Raw genomic sequence first — 24,034 nt, forward strand, 5'->3', positions numbered from 1 at the left:
CCTAGAAAATGCATGCTTGTGTCCTAGATTCAGAGCACATGGATATAGGGTGAGAAGACAAAGGGAAACAGGTGATTGATAGCTGCTGGAATTAGTGTGTTGGTAAGCAAAATGGGAGCCTTAGCACTTAGTTCAACCAAGTGCCCTTGAAGAGTTTGGCTTTTGTTTGCTTTGAGTAATTCAGTGTATTTCATTGAGCCTTACTAAGTGCTAAGCCCCAGGCCCAAACCCTTACTAGGTGTAAAACCTATGTGGGTGTGGATTGGCAATTAAGGTGGGGCTAACTCCAGGGAGGGCCTAGTTTATATGTCTGGAACAGCAGAGGCTTTTAGACCAGGTGGGTTTAAGTTGCCTCTTTGTGACAATTCTAAGTCATGTGGGTGAGTTGCAAGTGTGTCTTACCCCTGACCCTGAAAAAGATATAAAACCGGGGGTTGGCCTTCTCTTCTTGGGAGCTCTTACCCACAGCCATGGTGGCACGCGTGACTTTGGGCCAGCCCTTGTTCTGAGCTCCTGGGCTGAACCTAGATGTTGGCAACTATGAATTGTATTGGGTCTGTCTGTTTGTAATTGGTTAAGGCCTCTCACTCGTGGTGGTGCTGAGGCAGAGACTCTGGGCAGCTGTAACTAGGAGCCCTCCAGCTTGTAACCTGGATGCTGAGACTTTGTGAAACTCTGGTAACTGTGTATTGGGATTTGAATCAGACAAGGTCTGTCTGTTGATGTTTGTACTTTGTTTGTATTTTGTTCTGAAGTTCAGGGTGCTTGTTTTTTCCCCTGAACTAAGTGAATGGCATTTGTATACTGAATTAAAGTAAGCTTGTCAACCCCTTAACCTTGCTTTCCTTAGTTAAGCAGATCAAAAGAACCTGTGCTTTTGCAGCATGCTGGTAGCATTCTTGTTGTTGGGCTTTCACCCCCACAACAGCTGCTAGCTGGATTGTTGAAACAATTAGTCATCCAGTTATTATAGCAGGAAAAGGGGAAAAAGTAAGTAGAAATGGGGAAGAAGGGGAGACAGAGACACAGACAGAGAGACAGAGACAGAGAGACAGAGAGGGACAGAGGGACAGAGACAAAGAGAGACAAAGGAGAGAGACTGAGAGACAGAGACAGAGAGAAACAGAGTGACAGAGGAGAGACAGAGGGACAGATACAGAGAGAGAGACAGAGAAGAGAGGAGAGAGAAGAGAGGAGAGAGAAACAAAGGAGGGGGGAGAGGTGGGAAGAGAAAGAAAGAGGACAGACAGACAGACAGAAAGATGTCTGGCTGTGGGACAAAAGGAGTGATAAAAATATTATTAAAGAGAAAACCCCAAGATTTTCTCTGGTCATTCTATCAATCATCAGAGTCAGATGCTTGGGTTGCAAGAATGCAACATTTGACAAATTATCTCAGACTATTTTTGTGTGCAAGGTAAAAAGATAATCACAGTGGCCTGCAAATGTACAGTGCTTTAGGGTATGGGAAGAGCTTTACATACGTACATCATACATACATTCCCTCCTTATGGCCAGTGAGAGATATCATAATCTCCATTTTACAAACGAGGAAATTGAAGGTGACAGAATCCAGACCTTGCCTGGGGTCAGATAGCTAGTAAAGCTCTGAGTTCTTCTTGATTGCAGATCTAACACTCTGTTCATTAAGTCACACAATGGACTGATGAAGGCTAGATGAACAGTTAGGTAGATTAAGACTTAATTGAATGAATGAACCTAAAGAATGGTTTTTAACAGGTCATTGTCCACATAAGAGGGCAATTTCCCTCTGGCTATAATGATAAGTTGAATCACCAAGTTCACCAAGGGGTTAAAGAGTGGGCAGTTGTCAGGTTTATGGGATATAAAATCTACCCTGCCCATTAATGGAGCTCTGAGGCAGAGCCAGTTAGGCTCTGGGTCACAGGGATTTCCACACCTTTCCAATAAAATGCTGATTTCCACTGAGCCAATGAAGTGTCAATCAAGAGTCTTTCACTGGAAACAGTATATATTGTATTGCTTGCAGGAAGAGGTGTGGGCAGACAGACAAATGGGCAGAGGGAGGAGTTTGCCCACTGGAACTTGCTTGCGATGTCAGTGCTTCCTGGACTGGGGATGAGTACCTTGCTAAATCTTGCCTCCTGGTATCCTAATAGTAATGTGCCAAATAAATATTTTGGTTTTGTCTTGGAGGAAGAGAGTTTATTATATTTTGCAAATCAACCCTGGGAGTACGTATGTATATTCGTAGCAGCTGCTGCATTGGTGTTACAGCAGTGTAAGGGCAATGGCCAGGGAAGGAATAGTGTTACCAAGAAAAATCATTAATATTAAAATACACATCTACTCCGAAGGATGTTTGTATTGTAGTTCCTCAGGGACATGTCCTTGGTCATGGTTCTTTTTCTTCCTCTTTCTCCTGTTCTTTCTTCTTTGTGTCTTTTACAAAGGACTTTTAGTTTTGCAAAGCCCTTGTAGAACATTTTATACCATTTTATATCATTTTTGTAATTTCAATAAGACTCAGAGCCTGAACTGATTAACCAGAAGAAAAGCCTGATCCTAACAGTCTCTTTGTTCTCTGAGTAAACTCAGAATATCTTTTCTCTGTCAACAAGGCCAGATCCAGCTGACCTAAGAACATTTTTTCCCCTGTTAACCATTAAGGGATGAGACCCTAATTCTGAGAAGACTACCTTGCTTAATATTCTGCAGGTATATACTTTAACTGACCTTTGTCAACACGCTTGTCTTTACAAACCTATTCCATTAAGGAAAATCCTCTTCTTGTATCATGGTTAAACACACATGGGGATCATAAAAGTGAGGTAACAGACTTCTGAGACTGCTAAAAATAATGTATATAAGTTTTCTCATTCCTTTGTTCAGGCAGTCAGATTCGGGTCTGACTCCGTGCATGCATGTATCTGCTAAGTTTAAAGGGAATGAATAAATAAATAAGCAATATGAATCTTTTTCTATCACCTAGCCTGTTGTTTCCTTCAACAAACTTTCAGGTTTAACACCCTTTATATATTATATATTGCTAGATGAAGCTATAGTTACATCAAGCTTATTAAATTTGCAATGATTGCTTACATTAAGACAGGATTTAAAAGATTCTAACAGGCTCAAATGATGATTTGACTCCAGAAAAGTGAAGGGAGGCCTGGCTACTCAACACCTTGGTATGAAATTGATCTGGAATTTTAGTGGACTACAAGCTTAAAAACTGCCAATAGTGTGACAGAGAAGTAAAAAAAAATAAATATAATGCACTCCAGGGTTGCTTCAAATGGATGTTTGGAGGCGGAAAATTTTAGGGAAGCACATTCAAGCAGGGTGTCAGGAAAAAAAAAACTCTTTAAAATGAAGTCCTGCAAAACAGGTATCACAAAGTACAATGACCTGCCTTGACAGGTAGTGAGTTTCCCATTACTATAGGTATTCAAGCAGGGACTTGATAACCATTCTGCCTTTTCTCTCCGGCTTGACCCTGTCTTTCCTTGGATGTCCCCATCAGCCTCTTTCATCTTTCTTATCCCAGCCCTGTTTGAGATCTCAGTTTAGAGGCCTGGGATCTCTTAGCACCAGCCCTCCATCCAAATGGGGTCTGTTGTCATAACAAACAGTGGCATCCCTCTGAATGCCCTGCCTCATTTGGACCCCTGAATCTCCTGAGGGGGGTGGTTCTGCCATCTCCAAGAAGCCTAGACTGCTACTATCATAATCAACTCATTTGGTTCAGGGAATCTTCTTTGCTGGTGATTTCCATGGACGTGCGCATATTCTATCCCCATCTCACTCCCTGCAATCACACCGAACCCTCGAGGGAGGCCAGGACTGCGGGTTTACTCATTATTGGGTAAGGCTCTGGACTTGCTACAAGAAATAAGGGATAATTTTCCCCTCCCCCAGTTTTATCTTATATTGAAGATTGGGTAAGGGATGCTTTTATTGACAGTGGTGGTAGTGGAGGAGGCTGGGACTTAAACCTGTCAGAAGCAAAAAATATTCCGGGCATCACACCCGAGGATGGTTACCATGGAGACCCCAGGGGTAGGGATTTGTTCTGTGAAGTTTGGACTTAGTCAAAGGGCTGCACTTGAGGACCTAGAGGGCCACATGTGGCCTAGAGTCTGCAGGTCCCCCACCCCTAATTCTAGAGTATAAAGACAACCATGAACTGTCTCCCTCTGGGAAGTTTAGGGCAGTGCCCTGTAGTCCAATCAGAGCTTTCCATTTTTTTTGGTCAGATTTGTGTTACCGTGGCAGTCTCCCAGTGCTGGCAAGAATACAAGGCTTAGCATGCTGATCAAGGGTAGGCCAGGAATTCTGGAGTATGAAGCTCTGAGTTTTATGGCACAATTCACAGGAACCTGCTTTATTGAGAGGCAGTAAGAAATTGCATTGTAATAAATACTGAACCGAGAGACAGGAGACAAAAGTGCTTTATCATCCAGGTTTTACCAGTGACTTTCTGGGACTCAGAGTGCTTCCACATTCCATGAGGATGCTGTAGTAGATTATTTCTAAGATCCTTCGGAGTTCTGACATTCTTGGTTCTGTTTTCAAAGATGTTCCCCATGCTGGTATTCCAACACGCTGTGTATGAATTACCAAATTAACCAGCAGCTCACTAGCTAGCTTTCCTTTGCAGTTCTCTAACCCCATCACGGCCCTGGGTAGCCACAGCTCCAGGGTGAATTTCCTAGAAAAAAATTCTTGACTGATTCTGCTCTATGGCTGTGTTTCATCTCCTTCCTCCTGGTCTGACCACCAAGTGGAATGAAATTAGGGGTTGGGGAAGAGGGGCACTGTGGCCTGTGGGTCTGGGGGAAGGCGGGGGTTGGGGAAGAGGGACACTGTGTCTCTTTAAAAATTAGAAAGTTGATCCTTGTCTTCTATTGGATTAGAGTGACCTTTTGAAGCATAAAATTCCAAGGTCAGGGTGTGGGGTGAGTTTGTGGGGAGATTGACTTCATTTGAGAGAATAAAGTCATGTCCTTGGCACTAGACAGACATTGGGCATACACCTCATTAGTGTTAACTGTCACTTGCTTTTTTGCTTTTACCCCTAAAACCATCCGTTTTCCCCATCTTTGCGCTGCAATAACTTTATAGACAAAATATACACCTGGTCCTGGTCAGTGCTCTAGCTCCTGGCATCAGGGAGGAGAACCTTCACATTCTCCTTGTAGCTAACCTTGGGAAATCAGAGAACATTCTCTTCTGCTGTTCTCATCCCTCTCAACCAATCATTGAGCTCACAGGTCCCAAAGCCTACATTTGAAAAGGGAGGTGGCTCCTGCCCCTCAGCTCCATCAATCTCTGTTCTGGAATTCACTTCTCTCTCCCCTCCCAGCCCTAAATGAGGGAGCATCTCTAATGCCTTTCAGACACGGAACACCTACACAAACAAGGAAAGTCAGAAGTCACAACAATGCAGTCTGAGGCACGGTTGCTCCATCGCTCCAATGTGGAAACACATTTTGAGGAGAGCAATCTCCCCGCTGCCATCTCCAACCAGCTGCGTAGACTATCCTTAAATAAATATCCTTTGGACACACACATCTTTTGTATGGATTTCCTTTTCCCCTCCACAGTGTAAAGTTGTCACATAATGTGTCATTGGGGGAGCCATTTGCTACCAAATAAAGGAATTGAAACAAGAGAACCTGATCAGTCTTTCCCTCATTTTCAGATTCTTTAAACTCAGGGAACCCTCACTCCAATGGTTAGAGTGAGTGGCTCCAATTTAGAATGCCAGCTCAGTAGGAGAGAGTGGGAGCATTAGGTGCCATTCTCATTCTGACTTCCTGAGGGAGGTAGAAGCTGTGGCTTGGGGCTCCCAGTCAAGGAGGGTAAGCTTGGGGAACTGCAGTGAGACTGAATAACTTGGAAATGAGGCATCGGCCAGTTTGAGACTGGATAGTTTTCTTCCGTATGGACTTTGAAGGACCCTCCCTTGATGTATTTTTCTTGAGTTTTTATATATTCTTTTATGAGTGTGAATACACCCTAGGAAGAATATCCTTGTGACCTAGATTCGTACATCCTTGTAGCCTAGAGCCATATGGACATGGTGGTAGGGGTGGAAAGGCAAAGGAAATAGGTGACTGCTATTGAAATAAGCACCCGATTATTATAATAGGAGCAGGAGAATGGACAAAGGTAAATAGAAATCAGAGGGGTGTGTGTGTGTGTGTGTGTGTGTGTGTGTGTGTGTGTGTGTGTGTGATCACTTAACTTAGCAGCATATACAGGTCATAGTTTTTCTGGATTTCAATGAGAATATGCTGAAAAGATTTATGTGGAAAGAATATGAGAATCTCTGAAAATGGTTGGATATTCCTTGTCCCTGGCCTTCTCAGGAGAAAGAACAAAGGAAAAAGCAAACTCCAAAGGCTTATACACAAGAGGTACATGGCACCAACTCTGGGGAAAAGCAACCAGGAAGACCAGTTTGGAAGTCCATGTGGTAGAGAGTTGGTTTTGGGACTCCTGGGAGTCCCAATTAAGAGGGAGTGGGACAGGATTCCTGTAGAAGACATGCTTTTAGCTGGGACTTAAAGGAAGCCAGGGAAGCCAGAGGGAGAGCATTCCAGGCCTGGGGGGGCAGCCAGAGAAAATCCCTGGAACTTGGAGATGGAGTTGGGAATGGTTCAAGACAGACTTAGCAGCCCTCAGTGAGTGAAATGATAAGAGTGCTCAGGACGTAAGAAAAGAGGGACCCCGAGTCTGCTGATTAATTTCCAATGTCAAACCAGAAGTTGGGAGCTCTGAGTCCAGTGGTGCCAAGGAGCTTCAGAATTATGCTGCGAGTCATGGGCACTGGCCAAGAGGGAGTGCCAGGATGCGGTAGTGTACAGACCCCAGAGGGAAAGAAGAGTTCAGTCAACACTGAATCATCCTTGGAACCACAGTAGAAATTTGTGAAGCAGAGACTTCACCAAGGGATAATGTGAGTTTATAGAGACTGAGACTAAGCCCGGTAATTAATGGTAGAAATCAAACTCACAAGAATGTGGGTTTTCTCAACTTGGTAAAGAAGCTGGTATACCAATCCCCTGCCTTTTATTAGTCAACTTTATGGCTAATGGATTTTGTTCCTCTCTGTCCTTGTAGAAGGCTGGGAGGCCTCTTGAGGGATACCACCTTGATTCTGATGTTTCCAAGGAATGTGTCTGGGTTGGGACAATAGAGATTATTTTTAAAGAGATGACCCCAAGATTGAGTCTGTTTGCCCTCCCAGGGGTCAGAGTCAGTCTCTGGGGTTGAACTATGAAACAGTGGAGGAAATCTCTCAGGATATCTTTGTCAGCAAGATGGAAATAATCACCATGGCCTGCAGATATACTATACTATGCTTTCAGGGCTGGGAAGAGCTTTACACATGTACATATATACATATGTACATATAAAATCTCAATAGAGTCAGTAGCAGATGTCATATTTTCCATTTTACAGATAATAAAACTGAAGATAACAAGATCCAGACCTTGTCTGCGGTCAGATAGCTAGTAAGGATGGGAAGTCTTCTTGACGGCAAATCTAGCAATCTATTCATTGTGCCACCCAATGGATTGATGAAGGCTAGATGAACAGTTACGTATAGCAAGACCTGCTTGAATAAATGAATCTAAAGAGTGACTGTTAACTGGTCAGCATCAACATAAGAGGGAAATTCCCCCCTTCCCCCTTCCTTCTCCCCCTTCCTCCTCCATTCCCCTCCCTCCCCCCTTCCCCCTCCTTCTCCCCCTTCCTCCACAGAACGATAATGATGATGATGATGATGATAAATGCCATTTATGTAGTATCTGCTATGTGCCAAGCACTGTGCTTTACAACTATTATCTCATTTGATCCCTACAAGATAGGTGTTACTATTTTCTCCATTTACAATTGGGGAAAGAGAGGTATGCAGAGCTTAAGTGACTTGTTCAAGGACACACATCTATTAGCACGTGAAGCTGGATTTGAGTTCAGGTCTTCCTGGTTCCAGGTCCAGCTCTCTACCCACTTGGCCTCCAAGTGGGCTTGATGTCCTGGCTCTGACAACAGAAAGTGAGCTCTGACAAACCTAACAAGATGGGAAGCTTTGGAGCATGAACTGGCAATGGACTCTATGCAGACACCTGTCCCCCAAGGACTGGCCTAGCTTAACGGGGAGAGGCTTATTGTCTGCAGATAGACTCCATGGTAGTGAATTTTTATACTGTCTATTGTAGAAGGGCTGAGTCACTCAGTGAATAGATATTCATTAAGCATATACTATGGGCCAGACACTGTGATAAGCCCGGGAAAACAACAAGAAACAAAAGACAGCCCCTGCACTCCATGAACTCATGATCTAATGAGGCAGGCAACAAAAATTTGTACAGAATAAATAGGAAATAATTAAAAGGAAGAAGGCCTTAAAATTAAGAGGGAGTGGGAAAGGCTTCCTGTCGAAGAGGAAGCCAGGAGGCAGAAATGAGGGAGAGCATTCCAGGCATGCAGGCAACCAGAGAAAATCCATGGAACTGAGGATGGAGTTAGGAATGGTTCAAGACAGAGACTTAGCAGCCCTCAATGAGGGAAATAAGAGTGTTCAGGATGTAAGAGGAAGATGTTGTAGTGTTGAATTGGTTCATAAAGGGGTCAAGACGGGGAAAACAGGAGAGAATGGGCAGTCTAGTGCTCATGGTCTTGGAGGGAATAGTGATGTCAAGAAAAACCATTGGTACTGAAAGGAGGTCTCCTGTGTGGTGCCCAGGGACCTGTCCTTGTTTTGGGGATATTTGTCTTTTTCTTCCTCTTTCTTTTCTCCTGTTTTTCTTTATTCTTTAGGTCATGTACAAATGTCTTTTGGGTCTGCAAAGCACTTAAATATATTATATCACTATCGAAACTGTAGAAAACAAGCTTATCAGATTTGTAGCTCATAAGAATTTGAGAAGATTGAGAAGACTGGATTAAAAAAGATCTCAAGAGGTTTAATTGATGGGTTGACTGGAGGAAAGTAAAATTTAATCAGGGTTAAACATAAAAATCTAGCACATGAATGCAAAGAATCAACTGCCCAAAGGAAGGATCAGGGAGGCCAGGGTAGACAATAGTTGGTGCGACAAAGATCTGGGGGTTTTAGTGGACCGACAAGCTTATTAAGGGCCAATAGTGTGATGAGACAACCAAAGCCATTATTGTATTGCACCCAAAGAGTCACAGTCTAGGAGATGATAGCACCTTTGGGGAAGGGCATGGGAGTTGTTTTTAAGTATTTAAAGAGCTGTCACCTGAAAGAAGGATTAGATTTGTTCTACTTAACCCTACTAACAGGACCAGGAGCAATTCGGGGATGGAAGTGGGGAATTTCAGGGAAGAATATCTAATCTGGGTATCAGAAAAAAACACCAAACCGAACCAAAGAACTCCTAACAATGAAGTTATCCCAAATAGCTATTTAAAAGAAAAATGGCATACTTTGAGAGGCAGTGATTTTCCTGTCACTGCAGATATTCAAGCAGAAACTTGATGACCCCTCTATCTGTTTTTTTTTCTGCCATGAACCTGAGTAACTACCTTCCTTGGATGCCTCTATCAGACTCTTTCATCTTTCTTACCCCAATCCTGCCTGAGATCCCAGTTTAGAGGTCTCATCTCTTAGTTTCAGCTCTCCAATTAAACTGGTACTGCTGTCTTAAAAAACAGTGACACCTCTCTGAATGCCCTGCCTCATTTGGACAGTGAGACACTGTGATTCCTTTCTAACCCCTGAATCCCCTGAGCTGGGTGGTTCTGGAATCTCCAAGAGGCCTATAGTGTCATCATCGTCGTCATAGGCCCATTTGGATCAGGGAATCTTCTTTCCTGGCGATTTTTATGAATATATGCATATTCTGTCCCCACCTCACTCACTGCCCTGCTCCCCCCAAGTAAACTGACCCCCCCAGAGAGGGCAGGGATAGGGGTTGACTCATCACTGCACAAGGCTCTGAATTTTCTATGATAAACAGGGATAACTGCTCCACATTGGTCTCATATTGAAGCCTGGGTCAGGGATGTTTTTACTGATGGTGGTGGTGGTCCAGGGTAGGAAAGAAGTCCATATATCAGAATCAAAGAGTATTCTTTGCATCAGATTGAAGGATGGTTACCATGGAGACTGCCTGTTTAGTCTTGAAAACCATGATCTATCTCCTTCAGGGAAATGCGGGGCTAATGAGTTGCCCTCCTATCAATGCCCTGTTGTCCCATCAGAGCTTTCAATTTTTTAGACCTCTGTTGCTGTGGCAAGAATACCAGCCTTAAGATGCTGGTCTGGGGCAGGTCCGGAATTCTGGAGTATGTGACTTGGGGTTTTGTGGGGTGCTCTGTGACTAGACGTGGCAGTGAAATGTACTGGCAAGAATACTGAACTGGGAGACAGGAGGTCAGGGTGCCATACTGTTCAGATTTTACCATTGACTCTCTGGACCTCAGAGGTTTTCCTTACCATATGAGAAAGCTGTAACATTTTATTTCTGATGTCCCTCCCAGCACTGGCATTCTTGGTTCTGTGTTCAAAGGATGCCCCCCACCCTGATATTCTAACATACTGTGTAAGAAGCACTGTACGCTGGTAGAGATATTATCATCGGATTGACCAGCAGCTCACTGGCTGTTCTTCCTTTCCAGTTCTCCACTTCCACCATAGCCCTGGGTAGCCATGGCTTCATGGCGAATTTCCCAGGAAAAAATAATTCTTGAGTCATTCTGTTCTCTGACTGTGTTTCACCTCTTCCCTCCTGGTCTGACCACCGAGGAGGATGGGATTAGAGGTGGTAAAACACTGTGGCCTCTGGGTCTTGAGGAAGGTGTGGAGAAGACTGAGCTGGAGCATCAGGGCCTGTATTTGGATGCTTAGCCTCCCACACCATTCCCTATTCAGCACATCTGTCTCACTGCCTTGCATGGTGTAGGAACAGAAAGAAAGCTCCCTGGGCTCTTCCGTCAGCAGAATGGAGGCTCGAGGTTTTATACACGTTGTAACTTACAATTTTTCATCAGTGGCCTAACATGTTGAGTTCTGGAGAGGAGGAGAAAATTTTACTGAAGTAAAAATAATGGGGGTGACCGTGGTTCCTGATGACGTTTAGATTTTAGGGGCAGCAAGTGATGCACTGGATAGAGAGCTGAAGCTGGGTTCAGGAAGATGGGAGTTCGAATCTAGCCTCAGACGCTTACCAACTGTATCACCATGCCAAGACACTTTACCTCTGTCTGCCTCAGTTTCCTCATCCATAAAATGGACTTAATAATAGCCCCTCCCTCCCGTGAGGATCAGCTGAGATAATAACTGTAAAGTACTCCGCACAGCTCGCATAGTAAGCAGCATATAAATGCTAGCTCTTATTACTGTTCTTATTAGTGGTGTTGGGTTTTTTGATTGTTATGATTTTCCCTTGCAGGATTAGGACCATTTTCTCATTCTATTCTCCCAAGAGGTCTTCAAGGCAGATGAGGCAGGGACTAAACTCCTCATTTCACAGATGCAGAAATTGATTCCCAGCAAATTGCGTAGTAATTTCATAGTAATTCAGTGGAAGAGTTGGGGCCAAAATCTAGACCTCAATTCAATTCAACTTAAGAAACATTTTGTGAGAGTTTACTGTGTGCCTAACCCTGTGCTTGGCACTGCGAGAGATACACATTTCGTTAAGATATAGCCTCTACCTTCAAGGAGCTTACAGTCTAGCAGGGACACCACAAAATATGGATCTTTGTATGTCTGAAACTGATTGCCTGTCTCCTGATGAATATGGGTTAGCACTTCAAATGTAAAATTCCAAGGTCAGAGTGTGGGGTGTGTGTGTGTGTGTGTGTGTGTAAACATAAGTACCTATTGATTTCATTTTAGAAAAGACCTCAAAAGTCATTTTCTTGGCACTTGACAGGCAACTGGTACTCCTCCCTTCAGCACCAATTGTCCCTTGTTCTTTTGCTCCCCACCCCAAACTTAGCTGAGAAAGCTTCCCCACCTTTGCTTTATAATAACTTCATAGGCAAAGTCTTTACCTCACCCTGGCAGTCCTGTAGCACCTGGCATCATGGATGAAACCTTTGTTGGCTAACCTTGGGTGAATCAGGGAACATTCTCTTCTGATGTCCTCATCCCTCTCAACCAATTACTGTGCTCAAAGGTCCCAAGGCTTTCATTTGAAAAGGGAGGTGGCCATGCTACTCAGCTCCACCAATCACCATTCTGGAATTCACCTTTCTCTCCTCTCCCTTCCGCTCCCCAAATGAGGGAGCATTTCCGACACATTTCAGACATGGAATACCTACACACACAAAAGGAAAGCTGCAAAGTCACAGCAGTGCAATGAAGTCTGGGGCACTTGGACTCGGTTCCCCCATCTGGATGCACATTTTGGGGTGAGCAGCATCCCCCACTGCCATTTCCATAAAGTTGAGTAGACTGTCTTTAAATAAATCTCCTTTAGACACACGCATCTTTAGCAAGAATTTCCTTTTCCCCTCTCTCATGTAAGGTTGCTTCATAATGTATTTGGTGTAGCCATTTGCCTATGAAATGAAGGAATTGAAATGAATAGGAGAATGTGATCAAGTCTTTTCCCAATTTCCAAATCACTTGAACTCAGGGAGTCCTCAAGTGGATCAGTAGGAGATAGTTGGAGCACTAGGTACCATTCCCATTCTGGCTCCATGAGGAAGTAGAGGCTGTGGTTTGGGGCTCGGAGTTCAGAAAGCCGAGCTTGAGGAACTCCAGTGAGACTGAATCACTGCAAAGCGAAGCATCATTCAGTTTGGGACTAGGTAGTTTTCCTCTGGGTGGATTTTGGAAGACCTTCCCTTAGTTTAATATCCACAAATTTTTATATTATCTTTTTTTGTGTGTGTGAATACAACCTAGAACATTCATCCTTGTGGCCTTGACTTAGAGCTGTGAACATGCTGGTGGAGGTGGTGAGGCAAAAGGACACAGGTGACGTTCCTAGAATTAGGCATCTAGTTATGGCAGCAGCAGGAGGAGGGAAAAAGATGAGTCAAAATGGAAAGAGACAGAGTGAAAGAGAGAGGGGGTGGGAAGAGAGAGAGAAATGGAGAGAGATACAGAGAGAGAGAGAGAGAGAGAGAGGGAGGGAGATTAACTTCTTAACTCAGGGGCACATTGTAGACAGTATCCTTGGATTTCAATGAGTGTTTGCTAAAAAGATTTATATAGGAAGAATATGAGCATCTATGAAAAGGTTTGGGTATTCCTTTTTCTTCCCTTTCCCGGGAGGAGAAACAAATGAATAAGTAAATTCCAAAGGCATCTACACACGAGGCACACAGCACCAACCTTGAGGAAAGCAACTGGGAAGAAGACGCATTTCCAATTTGGAAGACCCAGTTGGGCATTGATTTTGGGTCTCCCAGGAGAGAGGGGCCATGAGAAGCATGGTGCTAGAGCCTGATCACTGAGTGCCAAATCCAAACCAGAATTTAAGAGCCAGGTGATGACCGAATGAACATCAGGAGAGTGCTGAGTGGCACAGACGAAGACCAAGAGAGAGCACAGTGGCCAGACCCCAGAGGGAAAGAAGAACTCAGCTGACACTGAAGCATGCTTGGAACTCACAGAGCTGCTGCTGTGTGAGGAAGGGACTTCACCAAGGAATGCTGTGAGTGTGTAGGGGTGGAGACTGAATCCTATATATAATGATAGAAATGGTGACTTGGTAAACTTGGTAAAGTCCCCTACCACTCACAAGTCAGCATTATGGCCAATTGGTTTGGTTCATTTCTGTTTATAGAAGACTTGGAGGCCTCTTGAGAGACATCAGCCAGTTTCAGATACCTACTATGTGGAGGTTCTAAGCTAAGTATTTTACACAATTAACTCATTTGATCCTCACAACAACCCTATAAGTAGATACCATTATTATCCTCCTTTTAGAGTTAGGGAAACTGAGACAGAGTTTTAAGTGACTTGCTCAAGGTCACACAGCTGGAGAGTGCCTGAAGCTGGATTTGAACACATGTCTTTCTGACCGCAGGTTCTTTGCTCCATCTACTGTGTCACCTAGGTGCCTTGACAGTTTGTCTGTGGGGCAGAACATGAATTCTATTAAGTCCTAACAAGATGGGAAGATTTAGTATGGACTGGCAATGGACTCTATTGCAGACACCCGTCCCCTAAGGACCAGCTTAGCTTAATTGGAAGATGCTTCTCATTTACAGAGAGGCCTCAAGGTATTGAATTTTTCATATCGTTTTATAAGATGTAGACAGACTGAAACTTGCATTCACTGAGGTAGTCAGTCAATAATTATAAATTAAGCCCCTACTATGAGTAAGGCATTGTGCTAATCCTTGGAGATATAAATGACAGTCCCTGCACTCAAGGAGCTCACAATCTAATGGGAGAAACAAAAACAAATATATACAAACAATGTTCTAGATAAATGGGCAGCTAGGTGGTGCAGTGGCGAGAGTGCTGGCCCTATGGTCTGGAAGACCTGAGTTCAAATCTGATTAGCTATGTGACCCCGGGCAGGTCACTTAGTTCTGTTTGCCCTATTTTCCTCATCTGTAAAATGAGGTGGAGAAGGAAATGGCAAACCACTGCAATATCCTTTCCAAGAAAACCCCCAATGGTGTCACAAAGAGTCAAAAATGACTGAACAATCACAAAAACTAGGTAAATAGGAAATAATTAACAGAGAGAAGGCACCAGGATTAGAAGTTTTTAAGAAAGATTTTCTGTGGGAGATAGGATTTTATTTGGAACTTTAAGGAAGCCTGGGAAGGTAGTAGGTATAGATGGGGAAGAAGAGCATTCCAGGTAGGGGGTACAGCCATAGAAAATCCCTGGAACTGAGAGATGGAGGTGGAAGTGACTTGAGACTGGGGCTTAGAGGGACTCAATTATAGATATGTTAAAGGTGCTAGGCACTTGAGAGGAGGGAAGTATGAAGTTGGATTGATTCACAAGGGGATCATAGTAGAACAAAGAGAAGAGAATTGACAGTGCAGGGGAGGTAGCCTGGGAGGGAACAGTGACACCAAGAAAAATCATTAATATTGAAAAATAAATCATCTCTGAGGGAAGTCTCTAGTGTGGTGCCCCAGAGACTTGTCCTTGGTCCTGGATTGTTCTTTTTTCTTCCTTTTCCTCCTGTTGTTTCTTTGTTCTTCTTCTTGTCTTTTACAAATGGCTTTCATGTCTGCAAAACACTTTCCACATATTATATCTCCAGATGAACCTGTAGACACCAAGCTTATCTGCAGCCCATAAGAACTTGGGGTGATCTATATCACTAAGACTGTATTCAAGAAGACCTCAATAGACTGATACGATGGATTGACCCCAGAAAGATGAAATTTAGCCAGAGATAAATATAAAAATCCTGCACACCAATGTAAAAAGAATCAGAGAGGACTGGGTAGAAAAGAGTTGGGGTGAAAAAATCTGGGGGTTCTAATGGACCACCCTTGGGGAAGGGCATGGGGGTTGTCTTTAAGTATTTGAAAGCCTGTCAGGTGAAAGAATGATTAGAATTGCTCTCCATGACCCGGGTTGAAGGACCAGGAGCAGCGTGTGATTGTGGGTAGGAAATTTTAGGGAAGCACCTTTAAGCTTGGAGTCTGGAAAATAACCAAACCAAAAGCAACTTGTAATAATGAAGTTATCCCAAAGAGGTATCTCCAAATGCAATGGTGTGCTGGGAGAGGTAGTGATTTTCCCATTACTGTAGATCTTCAAGCATGGATTTGCTGATCACATTGTCTTCTTTCTCTGGTTTAAAAATGAGAAACTATCCCTCCTAGGACTCCCCCATTAGCCTCTTTCTTTTTCACTATGCCATCACTGTCAACAATCCCAGTTTTAGAGGCCTGGGGTCTCAGCACCAACTAAACTGGGTATGTTGTCATAACAGTGACATCCATCTGAATACCTGCTTTATTTGGACAACAAGTCACCATGATGCCCCTAGAGCCCCTAAGTCTCCTGAGTTAGTTCGGTCTAGACCTCCGAGAGGCTTTGACCTTACCATTGTAATAGGCCTTTTTGGTTCAGTGAAATTTCTTTCCTGGTGAATTTTATGAATGTTTGCATTTTCTACCCCCACCTCACTAACTGCCCTGCTCCCTTCAGTTAGACTAAATCCCCAGAGAGGGCAGGAATTGAGGTTTATTCATTACTTTACAAGGCTCTGAATTTTCTATAAGAAATAGGGATACCTTTCCCAGTTTGCTGTTACATTGAAGACTGCGTCAAGGATGTTTTAATTGATGGTGGTGGTAGAGGAGGATAGGGCACACGCCTACCAAAAGTACAGAGTGTTCCTTGCATCAGATTGGATGATGGTTACGTCTGGACAGTAGAGAAAATCATGAATTATCTCCCTCAGGAAAATGTAATGCAGTGCCCTCTTGTCCAATCACAGCTTTCCATTTTCAGACCTCTGTTGCTGTAGCAACATCCCAGTTACACTGTCCATAATCCCAGTCTTAGGATGCTGATCAAGGTTAGCCAAAGAATTCTGGAAAATGAGACTCTGGACTTCATGGGACACTCTGTGCCCATGCATGGTAACCTGCTTTATTAAGGGGCAGCAGGATGCAGTGGCAAGAACACTAAACTGTGATATTACACACTAGGGTGCTATTCTGTCCACACTTTATCATTGACTTTCTGGGTCTCAGAGTCCTTCCCTATTACATGAGAAGGCTGCAGTAAGTTATTTCTGAGATCCTTTCTGACTCTGACATTCTTTGTCTGTGTTCAAAGGGTGTTTCCTGTGCTGATATTCTAATGCTCTGTGTATGAAGCTCTGTACAAGGAGATCTTATCATCGCATTAACCAGCAGCTCCTTAGCTCTCCTTCCTTTCCAGGTCTCTACCCCTACCACGGCCCTGGGTAGCCAGAGCTTCACAGTGAATTCCCAGGAAAAGACCTGAGTCATTCTGCAACCTGATTGTTTTTCATTTCCTCCTTCCTGCTCTGACCACCAAGGGAGAGGAAGGTGAGGACGGAGGGGCACTGTGTCCTCTGCATTTCAAGGAAGGTGTAGAGAAGACTGAGCTGAAGCCTCGGGGTCTGTATTTCATTGCTTATCCTCACAGGCCCCATTCAGCACATCAGTCATTGTAGTACGTGGTATGGAACTGATACTAAGTTTCTTGAGCTCTTCTGTTTGGAGAATGGAATGACAAGTTTATATCTATCTATCTATCTATATCTTAACTTAAAATTTTCTATATATTGCCAAGCACGTGGCATTATGAAAAGAGTAAAGAAATTTTATTAAAGTCAAAGTAAAGGGTATTACCAAGGTCCCTGATGACCGCAGAGGACTTTTAGATTTTAGAGGCAGCTAGGTGTCTTGGTGGACAGAGCGATGGCCTTACAGTCAGGAAAATCTAAGTTGACATCCAGGCTGAGATAGGTACTAACTGTGTGACTCTAGTCAAATCTCTTTGCCTCAGTTTCCTTATCTATAAAATAGAGTTAATAACATCACCTACCTCGCAGGGTTATTGTGAGGATCCAATGAGATAACATATATGTAAGACGCTTGGCATATGCCTGGCATATAATAAGCTCTATATAAATGCTTGCTACTGTTGTTGTCACTTTAATTTTTAAGTTCCCTTGTAGGATCATGACTGTTTTCTCATTTTATAGTTCAAAGAGTTCTGGGAGGTAGATAAGGCAGGGATTAATATTTTCATTTTAAAGATGAAAACATAGAAAGCCAGTAAAGGAATTGATTTGCTCAAAGTCACATAGTAGTTCAGAAGACTTAGTGCCAGTATCCAAGTCTCAATTAATAAACATTTTTTTGTTTACTGTGTGCTAAGCACTGTGCTTGACCTTGGGAGAGATAGGAATTTTGTTAAGACACAGTTCCTACCTTAAGGTAACTTATAGTAGAGCACGGACCATCACACAGTACGGATCTTCATAAACTGGAAGTTTATTCTCTATCTCCCACTGACTTTGAGTTGGAATTAAAAAATGTGACATTCCAGTGTGTGTGTGTGTGTGTGTGTGTGTGTGTGTGTGTGTGTGTGTGTGAACACAAGTACCTATTGATCTCTCTTCAGAGAATACTCAAAGCCATTTTCTTGGCATCTTGCAGACATCTCGCATACATCCCATCAGTATCGATCTTTGCTTTTTTGTTTTCACCTCTAAAACCAGTTGGCAAGGTCTCCCTGTCTTTGCCTTGTAATAACTTCAAAAAAAATTTTAAATTCATTCTAAATGAGAAAAAAGAACATTTCCATGTATACAGCAGAACATAATGAGAGGACTCAATATAAACCATCAATTTTCATTTCAGACTGTTTACTTTTTTTAAACTATGTAATAAATGCTACACATTGTTTTTAAAGCTGCCCAGCTTTTCTGTACTTTCTTCTAAGTTTTCTTTTGTTCTTTGCAACCCTGTAATAACTTCATAGATAAAACATACCTCTGGCCCTGGACAGCCCTATAGCACCTGGCATCATGGATGAAAACCTTTATAATTCTCCATATTAGCTGACCTTGGGGAAAACCAAGAACATTCTCTTCTGATGGTCTCATCTCTCTCGACAAATTACTGTGCCTAGATTTAAAAAGGGAGGTGTGGCCCATGCCCCTCTGCTCTGCCAATCATCATTCTGGAATTCACTTCCATTCATTCTCTCCCCCCATCCCTACCCTGCATAGATGGAGCATCACTAACGCATATCAGGCATGGGTCTCCTGTAAAACAAAAAGAGAGCTGGGAGGTCACTGCAATGCAGAGTTGGGAGCTGCTGCTCCATTGTCCTAGTATAGATGCATGTTTTAAGATGAGCAATGTCCTCACTCCCATCTCCGGCCTGATGCATAGACCGTCCTTAAATAAATCTCCTTTGGACACATGCATCTTTTGTATGGATTTCCTTTCTTCTTTCCTAGTGTAAAGTTGCCTTATAATGTGTCATTTAGGAAGCTATTTGCTATCAAATGAAAGAATAGAAATGAATAACATTCTTTGGCCAAATCTTTCCCTCATTTTCAAATTCCTTGAATTCAGGGAGCCTTTGTTCCAATTCTTACAGTGAGTCATTCTGTTTTAGAATCCCAGCTCGGCAGGAGAGACTGGGAACATTAGGTACCATTCTCATTCTGGCTCTGCGAGGGAGGTAGAGGTTGTGGTTTGGGGCTTCCAGTCTAGGAAGTTAAGCTTAGGAAACTCTAGTGAGATCATATAACTTGGAAGTGAAGCCACTCAGTTTGAAATTGGGTAGTTTTCTTTTGTAAGGACTTCAAAGGACCCTCTCCTGGAGTATTGTTCTTGAATTTTTATATTTTCTTTTTTCTTTGTGAATAAGCCCTAGAGAGTATATCCTAGAGGCCTAGACAAAGAGCATGTGTACATAGGGTTTGGAGTGTGGAGGCAAAGGGAAACAATTGCTGGAATTAGGCACCTAGTTATTATAACTCCACCAGGAAAATGATAAATGGGGGAGAGAGAGAGAAAGAGAGAGACAGAGAGATAGACAAAGATGAGAAGCAGAGATGAAAAAGAGAGAGAGAGAGAGAGAGAGAGAGAGAGAGAGAGAGAGAGAACGAGAGAGAGAGAGAGAGAGAGGATATTTGTGACTGTGTGTATGTGATCTTTTATCTCAGGGCCATAACATAGACCCAGTATTTCTGGATTACAATGAACATTTGCTGAAAGGATTTATAAGGAGTATTTTTGTATAAGTGTCTCTGAAAAGGTTTGGGTAGCCTTCTTCCAGCCTCTGCCTAGAGGGAGAACCAAACAAAAATGCACATCTCAAAATCCTAAACAAAAGAGGTGCACAGCATCCATACTGGCAGGAAGAAGATGGGCTTCCAATTTGGAAGACCATGTGATGGAGAGTGATTTTGGGACTCCATGGGTAGAAAGATCATGAGGGATATGCTGCCAGAGGTTGTTGACTAAATCCCCAAATCAAACCAGAAGTTGGGAGCCATACAATGGGTGGCAACAAAGAACCTCAGAATACAATTGGTGCTACCAAGGAACCTCAGGATTTTGCTGAGAGGTATGGACACTGACCAAGAGGGAGCACCAGGACAAGGGAGTGGACAGACGTCAGAATAAAAGAAGTCTACACCGAAGCATCTTTGTAACCCACAGCAGCCAGGCAAGGACTTCACCAAAGGATGCTGTGAGTTTGTAGGAATTGTGACTGAACCTTACAGAAAATGATGGAAATGGAGCTCACCAGAAGATGGATCCTGTCAACTTGGTAAAGTAGTGAAGATACCAGTCCCCTGCTATTTACAAGTCAGCTCTACAGCTAATAGATTTTGTTCATCTCTATGCATGTAGAAGTCTGGGAGGCCTCTCAAGAGACACCAGACAGATTCTGATGTTTCCAGGGAAGATGTCTGGGTGGGGACCAAAGGAGACATAGAGATTATTTTTAGAAGACCTAAAGATTGAGTCCGGTTCCCCCATGTGTGGTCAGAGTCTGATTCTCGGGCTGTACAAATGAAACATCTGACAAAATCTCTCAGGCTGTCTTTGTGAGAAAAACAGAAAGAGAATCTCAATAGCCTGCAGGTTCGCTGTGCTTTAAGGTCTGTGAAGCGCTTTGTATACATTCACAATACAGCCTATGTACATTATTTAATTGAGGTCAGTAATATGTATTATTATCTCCATATTCCAGATGAGGAAATTGTAGGGGACAGAATTTCAGGCCTTGCCTGGAGTCAAATAGCTAGGAAAGGTCTGAGGTCTCAGTGATTGCATGTCTGCCATTCTGTTCACTATGGCACCCAAAGGACTGGTGAGGGCTATATGCACAGTTAAGTAAGTTATGGCTTGGTTCAATGAATGAACCTAAACAGTGGTTGTTAGCAGGTCAGTTTCAACAGGACAGAGAAATTTCCCTCTGGCTATAATAATAATAATAGCTAGCACATATACATGTATATATACACAGACATATATATACATGTGTATATATATATATATATATAGTCACCTACTATGTGCCAAGCAGTGTTGTAAATGCTTTATAACCATTATCTCTTTTAATCCTCAGGATAGCCCCACAATGGGGGTGTATGCATGGGTTAAGTGACTTGTCCAAGGACTAACAGCTAGTAGTTGTCTGAGGCTGGATTTGAACAGAAGTCTTCCTGACTGCAGGCCCAGCACTGCACCACCTCATTGCCTTGATAGCCCATCTATGACTAATGACCATGAGCTCCACCAAATGCTAAGAAAATGGAAAGATTTTGAGCATGTGTCAGCAATGGACTCTATGTAAGCACCTGTCTCTCAAGATCCAGCCTCGCTATATTTAAAGAGGCTTATTATTTACAAACAGGCTCTAGAGTGGTTAGTGTTTCTGATCATTTATCATGATGTCAACATGTTGAGACTTGCACCGATGGAGTCAGTCAGTAAATTGATAAACATTTGTTGAGCACCAACTATGTGTCATATACTACGCTAAATGGTAGGGATACAAAAAGAAGCAAAAGGCCTTGCCCTCAAGGAGCTTACAATCAAATGGGGTAGACAATAGCCAAGCAAATGTGTACAGAGGAAATAAAGAGGAAATAATTAATAGAGAGAAGGCCCTAGGAAAGACTTACTGTAGAAAATGAGCTTCTAGCTTAGACACAATGGAGGCCAGAGAAGGCGGTCAGTGGACATGAGGAAGGAAAGTATTCTGGGCATGGAGGCTAACCAGTGAAAATGCCCAGAGCTGAGGGATGCAGTATCAGGAGGCCTTTGTCACTCAGTTGAGAAATACCTGTCAGGGAGCAAGGCAGTAAGAAGACTGGAAAAGTAGGAAGGGACTAGATTAAGAAGGACTTTGAATGCCAAACAGAGGATTTTTAAATTTAATCTTAGAGTTGTTTAAGAAGCATTAGAGTTTGTTTAGTAGGGAGGTGACACGGTCAGATCTATGCTTTCAGAAAACCACTTTGGTAGTTGAATTGACAATGGGTTGGAGTGGGGAGAGACTTGAGGCTGCAAACCCAGCATTAGACTATTGTAATGGTCCAAAGGTTCAGTGACGAGGGTCTGTAATGCAGTGACGGCAGTATCAGAGGAGAGAACAGGGAATATTTGAGAGTTTTGGCAAAGGTGAAATCAGTAGGTCTCAGCAACAGATTGCACGTGAAGGGTGGGAGACAATAAGGAGTTTAGGATGATTTCAAGGTTGCAAGCTTGAGGGACTAGGAGGTTCGTGTTTCCCTTTAGGCTGGAGAGGATATAGGGGAGAGATTTGAGTTCTGTTTTGGATAAGTTTAAGAAGTTAAGAGTTTAAGAAGACTCTTAGACATCCATTTTGAGATGTCTTAAAGGCACCTGGAGATATGAGATTGGGAGTCAGCAGAGATGTTGGGGCAGGATAGGTAGATTTGAGAATTGTCAGTACAGGGATGGTAATTAAATACAGGGAAGCAGATAAGAATACCTAGTGCAGCAGCATTGAGGCAGAAGAGAAGAGTGTCCAGGATAAGACCCTGTGAAACATCTGCTTTTAGGAAGTATGATCTGGAATTGGATCTAGCAAAGGAGATAGAGAAGGAACAGTCACATAGGTAGGAGGAGAACCAGGAGAGAGTGATGTCCCAAAAACCAAGGGAGAAGAGAATCTCAAAGAGGAGAGAGTGATCAGCAGAATTAGAGATCAGAGAGAATGAGTATAGAGAAAAGGCTACTGGAATTGGCAACTAAGAGATCATTGGTAACTTTACAGAGGATACTTTTGGTGGAATAATACAGTCAAAAGCCTATTTGTAAAGAGTTAAGAAGAGTGCGTGAGGAGAGAAACTGGAGGTATGCATTGTAGACAGTCTTTTCAAGAAGTCTAACCATACCAAGGGCAGATGGGCTATAGGATGATAGTTAGTTGAGAGGGAAGGATCAAGTGAAGGTTTTTCAGGATAGGGGAGACATGGACGCATTTGCAGACAATGGGGAATGAGCCAGTAGATAGGAGAGACTGAAAATAAGTGATAAAGTGGGGTTGTCAGAGCAGGCCATGTGTTAAAGGAGATGAGATCAAATGAGATCTGCAGAGCAGGTAGAGGGGTTAGCCTTGATAGGGAGTAAAGTTACCTCATCATGGTAGACCGGGGAGAAGGAGGAGATAGAGGCAGAAAGCATCAGAGTGATGTAAAAGAAGGAAGAGGGGGCTTAAGATGAATGGCCTTAATTTTTCTTCTGTAAAATATGAGACAAGATTCTCAGCTGAGAGAGGGGTGAAGGGGAGCCATGGGAAGTGGGAGGAGGGATATACAGGTTTGGAAATACCACTATGGAGAATAAGATAGCGAGTTGATGACAAAGGGAGAGTAGGATTTCCCAGCAGCAGTGAGAACCCAGTTGAGTTTGTGTAAGTTGAGTTTCTGACCCAGTCAGAAAGGTTGTGTGATTTTTTCCACCTTCTTGTAGCAGCAGGTGTACAAGAGAGAATGAGGTGAATGGTGTGAGCGATTCAAGGCTGAGGCTTAGCAAGGCTCACTTGGTGAAATGATAAGAGGCCCAGAGACTCAAGAGAGGAGAAGAATGTAGGGTTGAATTGGTTCACCAAGGGATCAAGATGGGGAAAGACGAGAGAGTGACTGGGGAGGTATCCTGGGAGGCAATAGTATTAATATTGAAATACAAAGTAGCTCTGAGGGAGGTCTCTAGCATGGCATCCCAGGGACTTGTCTTTGGTTCCGGGTCATTCTTTTTCTTCTTCCTCCTATTCTTTCTTCTTCTTAACTTTTACTTGACTTGTTCTTGGCTTTCAGGTCTGTGAAGCACTTTACATAGATTATATAGCTAGATGAAGCTGTCAGATTTCCAGCTCACAGGATTTTGTGATAATTGCTAACATTAAGATGGGACTCAAAAGATTACAATGGGTTCTAATGATGGGTTGGCTCCAGAATGGTGAAATTTAACAAGGCGGTAAATATAAAAGCCCTACACATGAATGCAAAGAACCAACTACACAAATTAAGGATCAGGGATACTGGGCTGGTCAATGGTATGAAAAAGATCTGGGTGCTTTAGTGGACCA

This window comes from Trichosurus vulpecula, chromosome 1 (assembly GCF_011100635.1).
Source record: "Trichosurus vulpecula isolate mTriVul1 chromosome 1, mTriVul1.pri, whole genome shotgun sequence".
In the NCBI taxonomy this organism is placed as follows: Eukaryota; Metazoa; Chordata; class Mammalia; order Diprotodontia; family Phalangeridae; genus Trichosurus; species Trichosurus vulpecula.